This window comes from Manis pentadactyla, chromosome 12, assembly GCF_030020395.1.
Source record: "Manis pentadactyla isolate mManPen7 chromosome 12, mManPen7.hap1, whole genome shotgun sequence".
In the NCBI taxonomy this organism is placed as follows: Eukaryota; Metazoa; Chordata; class Mammalia; order Pholidota; family Manidae; genus Manis; species Manis pentadactyla.
Genome location: NC_080030.1, coordinates 64,417,299 through 64,438,477, shown reverse-complemented (window position 1 = coordinate 64,438,477; position 21,179 = coordinate 64,417,299). Strand labels below are relative to the sequence as shown.

The following is a 21,179-nucleotide window of genomic DNA, read 5'->3' as shown; positions in this document are numbered from 1 at the left end:
CAGTTGGCATTCTGGGAGAAGTTGTAGCTCTTGTATATTTAGTAGAAACAGTGCAAGAATTTTCTAAAGACTATAAAAATCATTGTCTTTGAAGGATTCTGGAGACAGTATGGGAGGATACAGGCATTTTCAGGAAGGCTTTGGTTTTAAAGCACAAAGTGCTGGGGATGACATTTCCCAATAGTGGGCACCACCTCTGGTCTCTCCATCGATGACCACATGATAGCCCCACAGCAAAGGCCCGAGCAGGTCTCCCTCGGCACATATGCTCACTCATGTTCCCCATACCACCTGAGCTGTCACATCCATTGGTGGCATCTGTATGTACCCTCCATGGTAACATCAGGGCTGAACTATGAGGAATGTGAAATTCATTGACTAGTGTGACAGTTGGAGAATCAGTTTCTTCCTTTGCTTTGCAAAAACAGAAAGGCCTTTTCTGTAATGTTCTTCAGCAAATAGAATAATCAGGGAAAGATGCAAAGAAGTTGTTTCCTAGCCCAGAGCTACTCAAAGGATGCTCTGCTTTCTAGTGCTGGTCTGTGAACTACTTGTCACCATTCAGTGCCCAGAAAATTACAGAAATTGAAAATAAGCACTTAGAAACCTTATAGTTATCTCACAGGGTAATATCAACTCTGTTGAATCTAGTAATGAAAAATTGGGGCTAGCATTGTATATACATATATATATATATATATATATATATATATATATATATATCACAATTAACTATAGTATCACAAAAGTATCAGTCATTATTAGACACTTTTCCACAAAAGTACCAGTCATGAAATTATCAGGTACTTTTTCACAAAAATATCATATCAGTCATTTTAGGACAATCACATTGCCAAAGAGGAAAGGCACACTAATTTTGATGCCCTTTAAAACAAATAAGATAACTCTATGAATGGCTTAAATTAAAATTATTAAGCTTATCAATTCAGACTTTCAATAAATAGTAACTACAAACAAGGCACTTTGCTAGACACTACAGATAGAATAAAGAATAAGACAGATATAGTTCTCAGGTTCTCACTCTCACAGAGTACATACCAGGGAAGAAGACAGATAATAAAATCACAACAAAGTAAGTATGAAAACAGAAGGCAGTATGAGAACACACTGTAAGAGACCCTGATCTGGTCAAAGATTCTGAGAAACATTTCCTAAGGAAATTGCATAAGTTCTATTATGTACAGTAGTCTGAAATTGAGAGAAGAGATCTAGCTGAAGGTATACATGTGGAACCATCATTCAGAGATGTTTATTTAGGGCTCAGGAATGTATGAAATTGCCTAGGTGGAAGATACCATGTGAAAAGAAGGGAAAACTGAACCTTACAGGTCTAATAGCTAAAGGTGAACCTGCAAACCAGATGGAAGTAAAGAAGTAAAATGAGTGAGAAGAATTAAGGAGATTGTAGAGTGCCTGGAGCCAAAAAGAGGTTTGGAGACACAAGGAATGATATGAGATGTTAAATATTGTCAAGAGGTAAAACAAGAATTGAAAAATACGCATTGGATTTAGCAAAGTGAAAGCTGTGTTTTGGATAGGAGAGGGTCCTGTGAGCTGGTGTGGAGGTGGGGATGTTTCCAAAGCCAAGTTGCAAGAACAAATAAGAAAAAGAACACAGTGATTATAAACAACTCTTTCTAGAAGTTTTTCTGTGGAATGGAGGACAATGTAGGACTGTGGAGGGAAATAGGGGGTAAAGAAAATTTTATCTTACTTTTAAGATGAGATAACAAATATAAATGTTGGATGTAAGGATGTTATAGAAAGCACAAATTTGGAGATAACGAAGACAGTAGGGGTGAATCAATCACAGACTGTAGGAGAGAGAATCCTTTTGTGACTTAACTCTCATCCTTTTTCTAATTACAAATGCCTGTTGTCCACTAGTTTCTAAACCTCTTGAGGAGAGAGACCCCATTTCTGTGGTTCATCACTCTCTACTCAGCACCTGGGCTAGTGCTTGGACATTAAGATGCTCAGGAAATATTGAAGAGAACTGGACACCAGGAGAGGGTGTGTGTCTCTGACACATGGAGGTATACCTCCTCCCTTTTAATGAGAAGGCACTGAAGGAAGACTATGAGGAGGAAGGGAGAAATGAGGGAGTTTCCAACTAATGCCTTTTTTTTCTCTGTGAGATGAAACAGTAAAACAAGAACAGGGAGTTGGTAGGATAGAAGGCTTGAAGAGAATGATGATTTTTGACACTATTGTGAAACAAGATTTACAGATAGAGAACAAGTGAAGAGTAATGCATGGCAGTGTGTGATGACACAACTGAGTTGTGCTATATGTATGTATATGGAGCATATTTCTTGGAGTAAAAACTGTCAAGGAGGTCAGAAAGGAAAAAAACCTTCCCACTGACTCTGAAGATTGAATATAGGTCAAGAAGAAGGGACAGGACTATGGGATTAGGGGAATAGCCTGGGCAGAGGCTCAGTGACAGAATTTGGCCTTTTGAAATTTACAAAAATATCAGCTAAATTGAGCTGGAGTTCCTGTCAGGTGTTGAAATGAAAGAATTGGGGGTGAGGGGCAGAGAAAGGCAATAGAGGTTCATGAACCTCCTTAGCCATTTAATAAAAAGCTTGAATTGCCTTTAAAGTCTCCAACCTCATGCTAAGCTCTTCTCATTTTATTTTTATTATTATTATTTTTTTAGATAATTATTTTTTATTGAAGGGTAGTTGACGCACAGTATTACATTACATTAGTTTCAAGTGTACAACACAGTGATAAAACATTTATATACATAATTCTAGGTTCCAGCTATCACCCTACCAAGCTGTTGCAATATCTTGACTATATTCCTTATGCTATACATTACATCCGGTTACTTATTTATTTTACCATTGGAAGTCTGTCCTATTTTTTTTTTTGTGAGGGCATCTCTCATATTTATTGATCAAATGGTTGTTAACAACAATAAAATTCTGTATAGGGGAGTCAATGCTCAATGCACAATCATTAATCCACCCCCAGCCTAATTTTCGTCAGTCTCCAATCTTCTGAGGCATAACAAACAAGTTCTTACATGGAGAACAAATTCTTACATAGTGAATAAGTTACATGGTGAACAGTACAAGGGCAGTCATCACAGAAACTTTCAGTTTTGCTCATGCATTATGAACTATAAACAGTCAGTTCAAATATGAATACTCATTTGGTTTTTATACTTGATTTATATGTGGATACCACATTTCTCTCTTTATTATTATTATTTTTAATAAAATGCTGAAGTGGTAGGTAGATACAAGATAAAGGTAGAAAACATATAAACTCTTCTCATTTTAGATTCCTGCTGTCACCTTCTTTTCCTCTCTTCTGCTGTCCACCACTTTCCCAATCATTGCCTCATTTATTTTAGGACTTTGGCTCAGGTTTTCCTTCCTCTTTCAGTGCCTGGATTTGCTCTGGTGACCTCTATGTGGAGGGGACAGCCTTCGATCTCCTCATCTCGAGGGACTGGCACCTTCACTTCACTTCCTCAATCCATCTTAATTGTTATACCTCTAGTCTTGCCAACTTAATTCTTAAATTTCAATATCCCACATTTTTAGTGTTACCTTAATATAAACCAATTAACATAATTGAAATTCAAGATAAAATTGTTTCATATCACATTGCCTACTATAAAGAGTACTTTAATTTCTCCTTGATATCATCTACTCCTTATCCACACGTTCATCAATTTTTACATATATACCATAGTATTTACAACAGAGTTTCGTAAATTGTACTTGGTCACTTAGCATTATATCAGAAGAATTAAAAGAAAAATTTCTTGTCTATTATTTTTCAACTTACAATATCTTTCTTTCTACTGTACCTTCTCTGGAGGACCTTGAGTTAGCAGCTTAATATTCATACTTCTTCATGCTCCTATGAATTTATAAACACATTTATAAAGGTTTAGAGAATTTATTATTTTTATATAATTGGGATAATACTCTATATATTTCTCTGGAAATTAACAACACATTATAGACATCTCCCCAGGTCCACAGATATAAATTTAACTCATTTTTTTAAATAGCTGCATATTATCCTATAGAGTGGATATATCACAATGGATTTACTATTGTAGTACTGAAGTATATTCAGGTTATTTCTTCTTTTTATTTTGGATGTGACAAAAAATTCCAATAAATATCCTTATTATATATTTTTTCATATCACATTGGTGCTTTTATTTGCATAAAGATTTCAGAGAGTAAGGTTTCTAGGGGAAAATATTTCTGTATTTTTAATTTTAATAAATATATCCAGATTATATATTTAAAAAATTATTGTTTTTCACATGCCCTCTCACTGACAACTAATTAGAGTACCTTTTCTTCCATATCTTTATCAGGCAATGGATATTATAATCCTTTAAATTTTTTGCTTATCAGTTAGATAAAATGATATTTGCTTCGGTTAGATATAGTCAGCTCCATGTAATAGACAATCCAACTAAAAGTAGTTGAAGCACTAAGGAATTTATTATCTCACATAACAAGCTCAGACGAAGTGTGGTTCAGAGTCAGTTGAGAAGCTCACAGATGTCATCAAAGATGGGGTATCGTCTGTGAGTCCACATGCCATCCTCGGATGTTGGCAACATTTCTCCTCAGGGCTTCAAAATGGCTGGAGCCATTCTATGGACCTCATGGGTAAGCATGTGCACTGGTGAAGAGGATCTTATTTCTCCCATATGATTCTATAGGTTAGTCTAGGAAGCCCCATGGGAGATATCCCCTCATTTATCATTGGCCAGGTTTGAGTCACACGTGACTAAAGTAATAAGGACACTGAGACCACCATGAATGGCTTATACTAACTGTTCTCAAAGCACTGCTCCCAGACTAGCAACATGAGCACCAGCTGGAAATTTGTTAGAAATGCACATTTTAAGACTTACCCAAAACCTAATGAATGAGAAATTTCAGGAGTGGAGTCCAGCAATCTATGTTTTAACAAATCCTCTAGGTGATTGTGATATACACTAATGTTTGTGAACCACTGGCTTAATAATTTGTTCCCCAGGGCTGAGGAAGGGATTCAATCTTTCTGACTATCTGAAAAAAGAAAAAACATCTAAACAAAACTGATCTCTGTTAAAGGAGAAAGAAGAAAAAGGATAAGAGGAGAAGTATATGGCTCTTAAGTCAGTCCCAATGTTTTCCATAATATTGTACTGCTCTTTATTTTGGGTTTTCCTGCCTAATTTCACAACCTCCTTTCTTTCTACCTATTTCACTTTCTCCCTGCTGGTATACCAGATGCAACTTTAAATTCAGTTTTCATAACCATTCTTTTTCTCTATTTTGGTGCCCTCCTGATCAGTCTTTGACTAGGCTACACTCCATTGAAATCACTTCAGCTACTTTCACCACAGCCCTTGTCTCTGGACTATTCACCACTCTGTACCTACATACTTTAAATCTTGCCTCAGTCCAGCAATGCGCCTTTTATGCAACACAGAAATAGCAAAGAAAATCATTCAACATTTGTTTCAAATCCCATGTGTTATTCTCAAATGCTGCTTGGAAATCTCACATCTTGGCTTTCTCCAGTTTCTCATGGTGACTATTCCTATTCCTCATTACTTTCATTTTGATTCTTGCCATACTACTGTTTTTTCTCTCTCAGAAAATACTCTTGTTTCTGTTTCATTGGGGGAAAAAAGAGGCCATATTGCATCTCCCCAACTCCCTTCAAAAAACATATTTTCCTACCTCCAACCCTGCCCTGCTCTACATAAAATACACATATGTACACGTGCACCGCATACCGGTGAATGTATCCTCATCCCAACCTATCTCTGCTTTTTATTCTCCTTTCTCTGTGAAAGGTATTACTTATCCTGCCTTCCTAGAGCTAACCTCCACATTCATTTTTTGATTCAACTATGACTGCCTGTATTGGCTTCCTACTGCTGCTGTAACAAATGTTCATAAGTTTAGGGCTCTAAAACAACACAAATTTATTCTCCTACAGTTCTGGACATAAAGGTCTGAAATAAATTTGGGCTAAAGTCAAGGTGTTGTCAGGGCTGGGTCCTTCTGGAGGTTTCAATTTGATTACCTATGAAAAGATGACCTTCAAATTTTTACTTTTGAGGAATGTCTATCCTACCACCTGCTGAGAGTCTCCACCTGTATGGCCTAAAGGTATCTTGAATCTGCCATGTCCAAAACCAAATGCCAAAATTGCTTTTCTCCTTCCTCTATTTTTTGGCTCTTTTATTGGAATCTGTCACCTAAATCAAGCTAGGGAATAATTTTTAATCTGTACTCTTACTCCCTACAATTGATTGTCTACTGTAGCAGATACAATGGCAGATATTTGCTTGCTCAATATCTATTCCAATCTTCTTGTACTGTTTCTTCTTGGACTAAAAGTCTTGAAAACAAAACAATGCCATTTCTCAGATCCCTCGAAGCTACATCTTATTGTGATTTAGGTTCCACTAAGCATATACATTTGTGTAAGGCTTAATTAAAAATTGAGTTTAAAAGGAAGGGAAGCAGGACATTAAGTATCCTTTTTGCTGGTGTACATTGAAGTAACATTAAATAGCATGATTCTCCCATCGGCTTCCAGAATCATCATACAGTTTTTAGGCTCAGAGCAAGAGAAGCAACTTTTTTGGCAGCCAGTTCTGTTGTGACACTGAAAAATACTTCTGAAGTTCACTCTAGAATCTGATTCTTTAGCCCTTCCAAACATTCTGCAAGCCATTTATACTCTGTTAAAACAAAACAAAACAAAACAAAACAAATCACCCTTTCTGCTTAAACTGCCCAGTGTGGACTTTGTTCTCTGCAACTGAATCTAACAGATACGGCTACAAAACTGTAAGGCTGTTTATTCCTAAATATATGTTAAGTTGGTTCATGCCTATCCATTGCCTTCGTTCAGGTCCTTAGCATTTCTTGTCTTAGCTACTGCAACGATCTTCTGATTGGAAGAACTAGTCATATCTCTACATATGCTTTGACTTCTTCTAAGATACTTCATCCATAGGGTTAAACACAAGGGTCTTTATTGTGGTAGATGAATTCCTTTTTTCTCAGCTCTTCTCTGTTGGTTCAACCTCGCCTCCCACTGAGCTTCCAAGCTCCTTTAACACCCTGACCGTCAGGCTCCAAACACAACTCACTAGGTCATGCCTGTGTGATTCCCAGTCTGCGTCCCACCTTGCAGATATTTAAGCTGCCTTCAAGGTCCGGCTCCACTATTTCCTTTGCTGTAAAGCTTTCCCTGACTCACTCTGACAGAGGTAGACCTCCTCTGTGCACTGCACTGTTATTTATCTGTTCCACCTGTCTTCTTGAGGCTTCGTTAATTTGGGGACCATGTATATTCACCTCTGTATTTCTGTGCTCATGCAGGACCTAATCCACATAGTAGATATGCCCTCAGTAAACATTTGAGTAATGAAAATACCAGTCACAGAAAGAGTATAATACAGGAGATTGGCTGTCCAACCTCCACTATCAACAAATATTTATTGAGAACCCCCTAAATTAGACCCTAGGGATATGAGGGTAAAAGACATTCTTTCTTATTTATTTATTTATTTATTTATTTTAATTGAAGTATAGTTGATATGCAATATTATATTGGTTTCAAATATACAACACAGTGATTCAACAGTTACACACACTACTAAGTCTTCACCCCAACTAGTGTGGTTAATGACTATATTCTCTGTGTTGCACTTCCATCCTCCTGACCAACTTTTATTATAATTAACATTTTGTGCCTCTTTATCCCCCTCACCCAACCCACCTACCCACGCTAACCCCTCCCCTCAGTGTCTATGAGTCTACTGCTATTTGGTTCACTTTGTTCTGTTTTATTTTTAGGTTCCACATATAAGTGAAATCATATGGTATTTGTCTTTCTCTGCCTATTTCACTTAGCATAATACCCTCTAGGTCCATCCATGTTATTGTATATGGCAGTATTTCTTTCTTTTTTGTGGTTGAATAATATTCTTTATGTATATGTACCACCTCTTCCTTATCCATTCATCCATTGATGGACACTTTGGTTGCTTCCACATCTTGGCTATTGTAAATAGTGCTGCAATAAACATAGGGGTGCATATGTCTTTTCAAAACAGAGGTTTTGTTTTATTCTGGTAAATTCCTGGAAGTGGAGTTACCGGGTCATATGGTATTTCTACTTTTAATTTTTTAGGAACCCCATACTGCTTTCCATAGTGGCTGCACCAATTTATATTCCCAGCAGTGTAGGAGAGTCTCTTTTCTCCACATCTTCACCATCATTTCATATTTCATAAAAGACATTCTTTCTTAGAACTTATAGTCTAGTTGGGGAGTCAGTTAAAGAACAAAATAATGAAAATTGGCAATACATGTCCTGGGAGAAGCAAACAAAGGGATGAATAAGAACTGGGGCTCTGAGATTACTGAAGGGAGTCTCAATTAGGGGGCCCAAAATTAAATTTCTATGTATCCAGGGTCTAAAGAGAAAGCTCACTAGAAATTAAATTCTTTATAAGATTCCTTGCTGAATGCTCCAATCCTTGCCTTATTCTTTCAACAGTAGATTCACTGTCCTCACAGAGTAGGTACTTTCTCTAGCATTTCTTCAGAATGAAATTTCCTTTCTGACTCCCCAGGCTTCAATTACTCAGTCTAAAATAATGTCTTTGGGGCTTCTGTAGGACAGGCCATCATAGGGCTAAGTCAAGTCTTGGCCCTTTGGATTTCTCTGTGTCAGTGTAGATTATTCTTATGCCTCTTAGTGCTTGGTTGCTTAGTGGATGCTGATTAGATGGAGCTCTCACCTCCTTTCACTCTGTCTTTTTCAAACACACATACACACACTTATATCTACCAAGGCAAATATTAGTTCTTAGGGTTTAAATAAGGAAAAGAAACAGTTTCCTCAAAATCCTGCAACTTGCAAGATTGTCTCTCTCATAGTAAAGTTAATACTTCCTACTGTCACTGAGCATCTTCTATGTCCCAGGCATATCAGGCATATACTTCATGCTGGGGATACAGAAACAAGTTCCAAACAGCCCCTACTTTCCAACACTGAGTCTCATCTACCTCAGAAAATTCTTTTGCATCTCCAGCCTTTTCTATCTGCCTCTATTCCTTTGTATGTCTTCTTTGCTTACCTGCAATGGCTTCTTCTGACTGTCCTAAGCTTGTGGTTCTGTTCTCATCCTTGTTACAATAGACCTCATTTTATTTTTAAAGTCTGTTTCCTCAACTGGACTATAAAGAGCTTATAGTCTCTTTTCCACAATGATCCTCAAAAACTGAATCTTTTGCTCAGAAAAGACTTTTTTGGACCAAGTGTGGTAGGACATGCCTAAATTCTGCAGTCTATGAAAACTGTGTGGCACCATTTCTGTGTTCTCCTTAGGCCTTGTGACATTTATAACAACCACTGTGCCTTCTCCTGGCTTTCTAACACCAAATTGGAAATGGTTAATTTGGTGAAAGACACTATGGGTGCTAAATACATGTTAAATAAATAAATAAACAAATATACATACATACAGGTGACCCTTGAACAACACAGATTTGGACTGCATAGGTCCACTTACACATGGATATTTTCCAATAAGTAAAATACAGTACAGTAAATGTATTTTCTCTTCCTAATGACTTTCTTAATAACACTTTTTTTTCTAGCTTACTTTGTTGTAAGGATACAGTATATAAAACATATAACATACAAAATATGTGTTAATCGACTGTTATGTTATCAGTAAGGTCAACAGTAGGCTATTAGTAGTTAAATTTTTGAAAGTCAAAAGTTATATGTGGGTTTTCAGCTGCCCAGGGGAGTTAGCACCCCAAACCCCCAAGGTGTTCAAGGGTCAACTGTAATGAATGAGGCTATCATAAAGTGAAAAATAAAATGAGCAAGTATTTGAAAGCAGAATAAAAACCCACCAAAGAGAAGTGACTCACCTATTCCAAATCTCCTAACAGGAGAAAAAGAACCCAGCATTTTTGTAGCATCCTTCGTTTTTACCACTCCAAACATAAAATAAATATAGAGATCTAAATACATGGCTAAAGAAGGCTACTAAAACTTGACTCAGATGCATTTGTACCAAAAATAACTGAACCTTTTGGCTTTCAGTTGTATAGATCCAGGTCTTATTCCTTTCCTAAAACAAGGTCTGTACATGGAGTTGTTAACTTTTGAGTGGTAGCTGGAGCCAATTTTGAATTTCCATTCATGTTATGATGCTTAATTATGGCTTCATAAATTAACACCATCAAATTAACCCTTTTTTGGAGATTTGAAAAATCCCAGGTACACATACAGTCTTTAAGAAAAATCTCTCCTAGTTGACAGTGTTCAAAGTCCTGACCTAACTCAAAATCTCTTCTCCACAAGGATCCACAGGGAAGACTGCATTGAGGGTAAGCTTTTAAGACAAAGGCATCTGGGTATATTTGGATAAAAACCTAAAGAACTTTTCCCAAAGGGCAGTTACATACTCGTCTCTGCTTTTTGCCAATGTGATCATGCAGAACCCAGTGAGTTTCCAAGGCTAAAGGACCAGCCACAACTTCTCTGTAAGGCCAAGAGTCCCATTGCCTGGCCACACCACCAAACTCAAGGGCGTGTTCTTTGAGGCTGAAAGCTTTGTTTGTCTTCAGATCCCCTGGGACCCCGGAGACAGAGCTGCTTTGACAACCGCCCTTTCTCTGAAGGGTCACCTGCTGCTTTGCCCAGGTCAAGGGAGGTCAGCTCCTCCAGAGGAATTTTTTTTAAAAAGAGGCAGGCATGGGTCTGCCCATAAAAGGATCTCTTTGAGGGTGGAGGAAAAAAAAAAAGCAATGCATTTTGTGTTTCCAGTTAGACCCTCTGGAACGAGGCCGCCCGAGAACAGGCCTATGAGCAGTTCTTCCTGGAGGAAGGCCAGCAGAGGCAGCGGGACGGTTTTCACAGGACCTCTGGCTGCCTCTCCTCCTGGAGCCGGGGGGCACCTCTGGGCCCCGCCCCCCGCCCATCCCCACCCCCACCCGGGCCCCTGCTGAGCAGCTGCCTCTTGACACAATCGAGTAATTTGGGGTCAAGAACAGGAAACCAGATTGACACAGACAAGCCAGATGAAAAACTGACATTTGCTGATGACCATATGGCGCCTTCACTCTTCTTGGCCGCCTTCCCTCGTTCTGAAGAAGTCAAGACATCCAGACACACCCCCACCTTTCCCACACAACCGCCCTTTAACTCAATATACCTGCTGCACGAGAATTCCGTCACATTTGACACCAGCAGCCAGCCGCCCGTGCGCCGTCCCTGGGCTGCCGTTTCTGTCTCTGCCTCCTTCTTTTCCCCCTGGAGGCCTCAGGCACATTTAGTGAACAGCCAAGTGTGCTGGGCCTGAGCAGCGTGGGAAATCAGGCGCCGACGCGTGGGCAGAGCCCAGGGGGCCAGAGGAGGGAGCCGCGAAGTCGCTGCAGGCTCACGCCTGGAGGAGCGAGCCCCCCTCCCCGGCCAAAGCCCCCCGAGGAGGAGATGTGCTTCCCTTTCCTCTCTCCTGACCCCCCACCCCCAGCCCGGCATTTAAACAACATAGTTTGAGAGAATCTTCTATTTCAGAAGCCAAAATAGTAAAAGAAATGTGAAATCAGAAAGAGCTTCCAGCCATCCTTTCAGAGCCCTCTTGCTCCCAAATGGTTAGACCTCCCCTCCCCTCCCAAAGCTGTCTGAAATAGAACACTTTTCTTTACCGCACTGTCTGATGCTTTTCAAGTTTCCACTTTCATATATAAAAACAAATGGGAATACCTCTAACAAAACCTGAACGTGCGGCAAGATTTCGTGCGTCAGTCTGGGGTCATGCTTTGTCTCCCCAGGGTAGCAATGCTATCTTACTTTACTCCAGACCCGGTTCAGATATCCCTTTCTCTGTAAAGCCTTCCAGGTGCCCTCAGATACCCCCTCCCCTCTGTACTCTAAGTACAACTACTATTTGGCTGTAATGAAGTTCTTTAGCTATGACCAGGGAAGCCTGGGTTTTGAGGCTCTTCTCCAGGTGCTGCAGCAGGGAAGTTTCCTGCCACCGGTAACCCAGTGACCCTGCCGCCAGGCGTAGGCATTTGCTAGTGGCCGGAGGACGCTGAACCTAACAACTCAGTGGCTGGCGCTCATATGTATGGCTGCCCCTGAACAGCACTGTATAACAAGTCCCAAGCTGCCGGCGCTGCTCTGCCGCTGCCATGGGGCAGCGTGCTCAAAGGCAGTGCACTCACTATCCTGGAGATTTGGGACCATGGGTTCCAGAGACAAGCCTGTGCAAGCAAATGCAGGAGGAAAACAAAAGACCTCCAGCCGCACTGGAGTTAGTTTCACTAACGCTGCCTTTTGTGCCACCAAGTCTTTATTAGATTTGCTGGGTGTTTTGGAATTTGCACATGTTCTTATTGTTGTTTGTCAGAGCCTGGAGCGGTCTCGCCTCTCAGCTCTCTCGTTCGTCAGAGGCTGATGGATGCCAGTTCCTGTTTAGCCGCCGGTAGGACGGTCTTTGAGTGAACCACATCTGAAGGCGCTGGTACTGGTAAAGCATTTTTTTAGTTGAATAATGCAAGACAGTACATTTGGGGAGGTAGAAAGCATGCAGTGGGAGTTCAGAAGGAAGACAAAGAGGAAAACAGACTGATGACTCTGGTGGGAGCCAGGGTGGTATGCGGCGTCCCTCATATAGAGACAAAGATCCCAGCCAATTACCAGTGCCAAACAGAGGGCCATGACAGACATAGTGGAACCACAGCCCTCCTTGGTCCAACAATTAAGAGAAAAGTCATAGTAGATACTTTGGTCATTTTCACCCAAGAGAATTAAAAGACATGTTTAGATTCCTCTTAAAATGCAGTTCAAATATTTCTTAGGTAAAGAGATGGAGGATGCATACTTCCTAGGGCTGTAGCCACTATCTCAACTGGTTGAGAGAGTCCCTTTTGGGACTTGTTACCCATCGCACTCTTGTTAATTCCCCTAGCTCCTCAAAGGCCACCTGGTAGTCTCCACGTTGCTCAGACTTCTTCCCCCTTTAAATTCCAATTGCTTCTCAGCAAGCCTATCTCCAGCACGAGGGACCTCTGTGCAGCTCTTTGGAGCCTGCAGCTCTGCTGCTGGATGGTTGCTAAAGGGGTGGATTACAGCCCCCCTCTTTGCTGATTCATTGGCTCATATGCAGCTGCATGACACCACCAGAGGAAGCAAGCTCTTGATGGACATGGTTTTGCCCAAATTCCCTCAGCAGTTGCTTGTTGTTTTAATGGAGAAATGGGGAAGGAAGGGTAAGGCTCATCTAGACTCTTCCGTGCTGCAAAGCTGCCGATAGCTTACAACAATACATTGCAGATGCCAAGGACCTCTCAGGCTATGGATGTATTGTAAGAATCTTCTGAGTTTGTTCTAAGTCCCCCTTCTCTCTTTTTCTCCCTGCAGTACCTCAGTTATGAACCTGAAATTAGGCTGAAGACAGATCAGGAAGCGTCAAAGGTTACTTAGCCGGAACTCATACAAGGTGCTTAGACACTGCCACAGGAAACAGTGTTCTTTCAAGCATACAAATAAAAAGTACATGAAAAAGGTTTATGAATGAAAGGATGTAAATTTCCTATAATAATGAGAAATCACCTCTGGAAAAATTCAAGTTGTGGTTTTGACAATACAGGACAAAATATATACCTTAGACATATAATGTTGCTCTGGCAATCCACAGGACATGCAGTATCCATGAACTTCCAAAATGACACAGGGCTCCCCTCAAATACTGAAACTGGAAAAGTACAGAATATTTCTCAAAACAGAGCCTTGTGTTACAAAACTCTGTGGTGGTCTTCCTCAAAACAGTCCCCAAAAGGCTTAATATGACTTTGTGACATAGCAAAACCTAAAAGAAAAGAAATCATATAAAATCTGCAGAATCATTATACATAGTAGGAAGCCAATCTGAGACTGGGAATTTGCCCATCCTTAAAGCCATCCTCTGCCTTGAGACCCTGAGCTGTTCTATGCAACCTCCTGCCTCTGAGGTATCTCGGTGATAGTCATTTATTAATGTATCCATTTTTTTCAAGAAATGTTTACTTGAACACCAATTATTTTAGTGCACCATGCTAGACATTGTTGGATTCACAAAAGGTAGTAGTCATCTAAGATTTATTGAGTGACTACTAACCACTGTAAGCATTTCTCACGCATTTCTCACTTATTGCACACAATCCTACTTGACGAAGTATTTTTGTTGTTGTTGTTATTTCAACCTACAAATGAAGAAACTCAGACTCAGGCTGGCCAGTTTACGCATGGACACAAACCTATTAAGGAGTTTGTGTGGAATGCAAATCCAGGTAGTCTGACCCCAGAGTCCATGTTTTAACCACCACACAGCACTAAACAGAGGCATAAATGGCCCTCAGGAACTTATGGAGGAGGAACTAATGGAGGAGACAAAGCAAGTCTGTGTGTAGATACACTACAAGGCATTGTGCAACAGGAGGTTGTGGGGCAGGACTAATCACTGGTGCCCAAGATAACTGTAGGTAGGTGCAGAATGAGGTGGGATCTGAGCTCTGTCTTGAAGGATAGGTGAGATTTTGTCACTATCATTATCTCACGTCAGACCTGAAGAAAATAGTAACTTGTGATTGTCCTGCTCTTTCTATGTCATGGAGTCCCTAGGGGTTCAGCTCATTCCTGTGCTTCACCAAGTCTTTTGCCAAAACATTTTAAAAGACTCCTGAACTCCCTGCCTCTTTGGTTCCCAGAACTGCCAGATTGACTTAAGGCCGGGAATGCCTGTGATCTGGAATTCTGCCTCCTGGCTTCCAATTCTCCTTGTGGCTGAGCAGGATGACCCCAACTATACTCCCAGGTTACCAGTCCCTTCCCTTAGGAATTCACCATCCTGCAGGAGAGGAAGGTACCATTGCACTGTAATTAGCATGCCGAGGGCACTGTGGGCTCTAGGTGAGGGGCAGAAGAAGACCTCACAAGATGTGTACCCAGCTCTGCTTGGAGAGGTGCAAATGGGAGAGTCTTCTAATCAGAAGGTGCATTGTGGCAGTCATAGAGAAAACACACCATTTGATGAAAGGAAATAAAGAGAGAAGACATGGAGAAAAGACACCACAGGAGAAAGAGTGAAAAGGAGATAATGTAGTGGTAAGGTGGTCAAAAAGAAAGAATGTTTCAGGAAAGAAGTGCAGTGTCTAATACTGCAAGAAGGTAAATGAGAACATCAATGACAACGTATGGAATTTCTAGGACAGTAAATTATAAACCTCATTAACTTCCCCCAGAGCAGGGTAGCCAGTAAGGGACTCTTATGGGACTGTTTGCTTTTGTCCCCCCAAAAGTCACGTTGAAATCTCTTTGGCATGGTATTCGGAGATCGGGCCTTTGGGGGGTAGCTAGTGCAAGAGGGTGGAGCCCTTGAGAAGAGTTAACGCTTTTCCGAGAAGGGTCCTGAGAGAGCCTGCTCTTTCTCTCTCCCCGCTTTCCACCACGTGAGGACACAGCAAGAAGGTGGCCACCTGCCAAGCTCTAAGAGAATTCAACTCTGTTGGCACCCTGATTTTGGACCTTCCACCCTTCAGAACTGTGAGGCATTAATTTCTGTGGTTTAACCCACCTTAGACTGTGGTATCTTGTTATAGCAACTTGACAAAGAGAAGGACTGAACTGGGATCTGAACCCAGGGAAGGCTCCAAAACACACACTCTTTTAACATATTACTCTTATCTTCCAGGGAAAATGGTGACTGGGCTTTAAAAACAGAAAGTGCAGTGTCACTAAAGAAGGAGGTGAAAGGCAGAGTGAGCAAGAAGGTGGGGTGACATAACTGCCGATGTCTGGGCAGAGGAGCTGGAAGCCCCCTGAGGAACGTGATACATGGCTCAATAGCCCTGGTGGTATTTTCATGATCCCTTTTGTCATGTCTTTAAAATTTTGTTGGCAGCTTTTTTGGAGAATCTTTCTTCTTTTCTGATGCAAGTTTCACACTTTCTCTGAAACTTTTCAGCTAATCCTGAGGCTTGCTTTTGGTGCTAATTTCTTCTTTTACTATATCCTCTTTAGACAGTCCATCTTGCTCCAATGGTTAAGCATCCTCACATTCACCTACCTGCACATCATGCCTTTTGCTCCTTTCTGTTTCATTCTGGGAAACAGAATCAACAATCTAGCAGGAGATTTTAGTCATTTAGCATAGAATTTCTGGCTTGTAGCTCAGGAGGTTATAATTCTGCCCTTATGTTTGAATCAACCAGGAGCCTTTTTAAAAAATGCAGATTTCTGGTTCCCATCCCTGAATGGGAATCTCTGGAAATGGAGTCCAGATATCCCTGTCCTTTAAAGTTATGCAGGTAAACCTATGTAACTGGCCTGGCACTTGCCCAGGGCCAACTGTTGGGAGCCATAGCTCTAGCTTCTGAGTCAGTCTTCTATTATTTAGACTCTTTTGTTTTCTGAGCTTTGAGAGCAAAGCAGAATCACTCTTGACCACGGATGTTTTATTACTATAGCTCTCTTGCTTACAGAAGTCACCTCCCGTGGCTTGGGAACATTGTAAGAAATTATCCTGGGTTGACCCTGAATCTACTGCAATTTTTAAATCATATCATAATTATATTCTATCTGTCCCCTACATTTCCCTTGTCTGGGGCCCAGATCTCTTCTCATTAAATTGTTCATGTCTTGTCTTAATCCAGAAAGGAGCATTGTTCCATCCTAGTTTACTCTTACAGTCACTTGAAACCAAAGTTCAGCTATCTTTGCCTTTATTCATTTAGTCTTTACTATCCTTCTTCTGTTTCAGACTCACATTCTTGACTCAAGGTCAAGGTTGTCAAGGTCCACTCTTTGTCTCTAAATTCACATTTTTTCTTCATCTGAGCTATATATGGCTTATACTACCTTTAATAGGGGTAAGCCTGGGCCAATGGGTATAGTACTGAACACTGGGATGGTGAAAGCCTGATAGGTGAGGAGGGGAAGCACAATCACTGCATGAGCCTAAGGAGTCTAGAACTTTTAACTACTTTCTAGTGAGTGCTTTAGCCCATGCAAACGATGCTTTGAGGGTAAGGGGTTGGGCCCCTCCTTGCAGAGCTCTAGAGGGAGTGGTCAGAAATTGGGGTAGTTTCTTTGGGATGTAGGGGGTTGAAATGGAACCTTGAAAGCTTCACAATGTTTGACATTTCTGTGGGATGGAGCCTGGACTGAATTCTGTAACTTGTGATGCTCAAAGAGGGATCTATGCAACACCCAGAAGAGGGAGGGCCAAGAAATAAGGAAAGAGGCGGCTGGCACTGTGAGGCAGGACTGTGCTCTGATGGAGAACAGGGGTCCCAGTAAGAGTTAGAAGCCCATGGCATTTCCAGAAAACACAAATTCCAGTTCCCTGTGAATGTGGTATGATGGTAGAAAGGTCTAGGGTCTGAAAGAAGCAAGGGAAGAGACTCCAGGGGAGGTAATGGAAATCCTTTGAAAATGTATTCACAAACTCCTACCTCCACACTTACGGGACCAGACTGTGGAAATGATTCTTGCTTTCAGCACATCAGTGGTCCTAAGATCAAATAAAATGAGGCTGAAAAATTGAAAAATTAAACATCTAAACTGAAAATGTTTCCTTTTTTCCTTTTAAGAAAATGCTTTATTTAATTCATTTAAATGAAACAGGGAATTCCAATATTCAACCACCACAATGGTCCTAATTTGTTAAAGATGTTTCTTCTTATGTTGGGGATCATCAGATTCAGGAATGTCAAAGCTAAACTAGGGCTTATTACAAAAATAAGAATTGCCCAATGACCTCCCCACTTCCTCTCCTTTTGGTTTCTTTATGAATGAACTCTTCGGTGAGCAACGCTGCAATGATGCTCTCAGAGCTCTTGATAATATGAAACTGAACCACAGAATTAGTGTCCTCTGGTCTATAATAATTTTCCTCTTGGTATCTTAAAACTTCAGACCAAACCAGTAGATTGCTTCTATTTATTTAATAAGTGATGAGAGAGTCTTAACAGTTTACAATTTACTAGCAGAACTTACTTTTTACAAAAGATCTTTATTTTAAAACTATAGCGAGAGTTAGTCGTATCAGTCAAGGAGAAAATTAGATTGAACAGTTTTGTGCACATTCAACAATTTGGGCAGCTCGGTTGTTCAAAAACAATGTAAACCCATGTAGCTGAAGACGAAATGTTTCTGGGCTATTTAGTGGTAAAGTCAAGGTTACCATTATCACAGATACAATTTCTGAAGAGAAATATCTGTGCACATAAAATGAATTTCTTGACATTCAGCAACACCTGCCTTCCCATCCCCAGTCAACTTCAAGCAATCTTACAAATGGATGTCAGTAATCATGTACCAATAGCCAAGAACTCACAGCAGTGGATAATTAAAGTTTTGCCCTACCACTATCCAGTAACTTGAATATAGGTGCTTAAATTAAATGATTAAATGATATAATTAACTGGTATAATCAGTAAATGGTTCTAGTATAATCAGCAGATTGTCTAATTACTATTGGTTCAATTACATTTAGTGTCTATGACTATCAGATAAAATGTTTCAATCACACTTAGAGTCTAAAAACATTAGCTAAAATTGTTCTGCTTTAGGCTGCATGTGAAAAATAGGATATGTGTGAAGGATACAATACATGTACATAACCAGGATATAAGCATCAATAGGGCAAACCTCCTGTCAATTCTTCTGTGTCAACTGGAAACTTTAGGTTAAAAGAACTGGCTATTGCTAATCATTACTTGCTTCAGTTTCTTGTGGAAGTTCTTCAGTGTTAACATAGAATTATGCCCATCTTTTTCTTGGACTAGAATAAATGGGTATTTCTGGAGCATATCTATATCTATGACTATCCAACTTTTTACATAGACATGGTGGTTTTCCCTTTACTCTCACTCCCTTCTTATTACATTTCCATGAGGTAAGCATCTATGTGTATGATAGGATATATTCCTTTAGCATCTGGTGATTGAGAGCAACAAAAGGTCATGAAAAAGAATTTTTTAAAAAAGAAGCAAAAATCCAGTTCCATTAGGTTATTAAGAACACACGATGTGACCAGCATTAATAATAGATGCTGAGGAAAAAGAATGTGTAAGACAAAGCTTCTGCCCACAAGCAGTTCACCAAGTGGAAGTGCACATTCTTATACAATAGAGAAGTTGGTATGAGAAATAATAAAATAGTTACAAGGTCTTGGTTTTATGAGAAGATAATGGGAAGTACTATTTATTCCATCTGGCAACGTCAACAAGAGTATTTGGATACACAAAGAAGGGACAACTCCTAGCACCTCAGCATTGAAAGGAAGGTCATCTGGTCTAGGGGTTCCCATAGACCCCCTCAATAGAGGCAAAAAGTATTTTTAAAAAATCAGGAGACATGCATCACATTGTACATTTTTATTTTGCAAGGAGTGGTCATTAAAACACATAATAGGCAATTGTCTAGGATCTATTGTTCTCATAACCTATTGCTACATAACAAACTACCCCAGTATTTAATGGTTCATAGCAATAGCAATTTATTATTTCTCTCAATTTTCTAGATTGCCTGAGAATGGATACCTCACATGGTGTCAGCTGGGATAACCGGAAAATCAAAAGAACCTCACTCACACGTCAGCTTAGCAATTAGCTGGGGCTGTCAGCCTGGGGCATTGCTTTCTCCTCCACAGGCACCACTCCGCATGGCTGCTTGGGCTTCCTCACCAGATGGTAGCTGACTCCAAGAGCAAGCACTCTGTGAAGGGAGAGTGGAAGCTGAAGATCTCTAAAATCCCAACCTCAAAAATTAAATAGCATCACTATTGCTATGTTCTGTTGCTAAATACAGGCCATAGGGCTAGTCTAGCTTTAATGGGAGGAAAAATAGATTTAGCCTTTCAATGGGAGAGTGACAAAGTCACACTGCAAAAGGTCATGTGGGAGGGGCACTATCACTATGGCCATGTTGAAACACTATCTACCACCTTTCATTTTTAAAAAGATAGGATATTTTAATACTGATGTAATCAGAAGTACATAATCCCAGACTAAAGGATGATCATTTAAACCGAATAAATTGACCTCAGTGAAAAACACTATGTTGTTTATATTTTTCTCTAATCACTAAATACCAGAGGCAGATTTATCAAGGACTGGCATGGGCTCAAAGACCAACCAAGGACTGGAGGCCAGTTGTTTAGGACAGCAGCTTTCACACCTACTGAATGACTCACCAGAAATACATCTTACCAAACCTGCGAATGCACTCAAATACATAAAACAAATTGAAGTTTCACAAATGTTGCACTTCAAGTCGTTGCTCTTCTACTTTTTCCATTTCACTTAAAAAAAAATTGCTCTGTTAACATCCCACTAAGTTAATTTCAAAATCAATGTGGTTTTTAAAAAAAAATTCTAAACTATTGCCACCATATTCTCTCTTTATCAAGCACCTTGAGGAATGACATGACTGTCTACCACGGAGGTCCTGATTAGCTTGAAAAGCTCCTTTTGTTAGAATATTGTGCTTTTAATTTTGGCAAAATTTCCTTCCTTTGGCTTCCATACATTCTTTTTAGGGCCCTTGTTTAATCCTTCTTCCACTTGAGAGATCTTCCAGTATTTGGGGAAAGCGGTCATAGGCCTCAAGTCAGCTTGCACTCGAGCTCATCACCCCCTGCTCCATCAGCTGATCTTCAGAGAACAGCATCCTCAGTTCCATAGGGAAAAGAACAAGAGAGGAGCTCTGAGGTCAGTCTGCTGGGACTTAAACCTTGGCTCCGCCTCCTATTAGTTGTGTGGCTTTGTTTAAGGTACTCAACTTTTCATTGCCTCAGTTTCCCTGCTTGTAAACTGGAGTGTAATTATAATGCCTAGATCATGACTAAGAAGTTTAAATGAGAGATAAATTGCTTCTTGTGGGTAAAATGCTTAAAAAATTATTAGATATTATTTTTCTACTTATTATTCTTTAGTTTTTTTCTGTTTCATTTAATATTCCATTGGCACTCAAAATAGAATACCATGTACTGTGCATTAAATATATATTATTTTGTATCTGTGAAATATTTAATAATGGATACCTAGCACTCGGTGTTTCCCATGTGATATGTTAAGTGCGGT

At 40.1% G+C, this 21,179-nt stretch overlaps 1 long non-coding RNA gene across 1 annotated transcript in view; it reads right to left on the bottom strand.

The window, feature by feature from the left end:
• LOC118921803 (uncharacterized) overlaps positions 1-21,179 on the bottom strand; it is a 176,215-nt gene that overhangs the window by 24,332 nt on the left and 130,704 nt on the right. The window contains exons 3-4 of the long non-coding RNA XR_008992774.1: positions 4,928-5,080; positions 3,849-3,906 (exon numbers count right to left, since the gene is read on the bottom strand). This is a non-coding gene — a long non-coding RNA (uncharacterized LOC118921803). The remainder of the gene's footprint in view (positions 1-3,848; positions 3,907-4,927; positions 5,081-21,179) is intronic.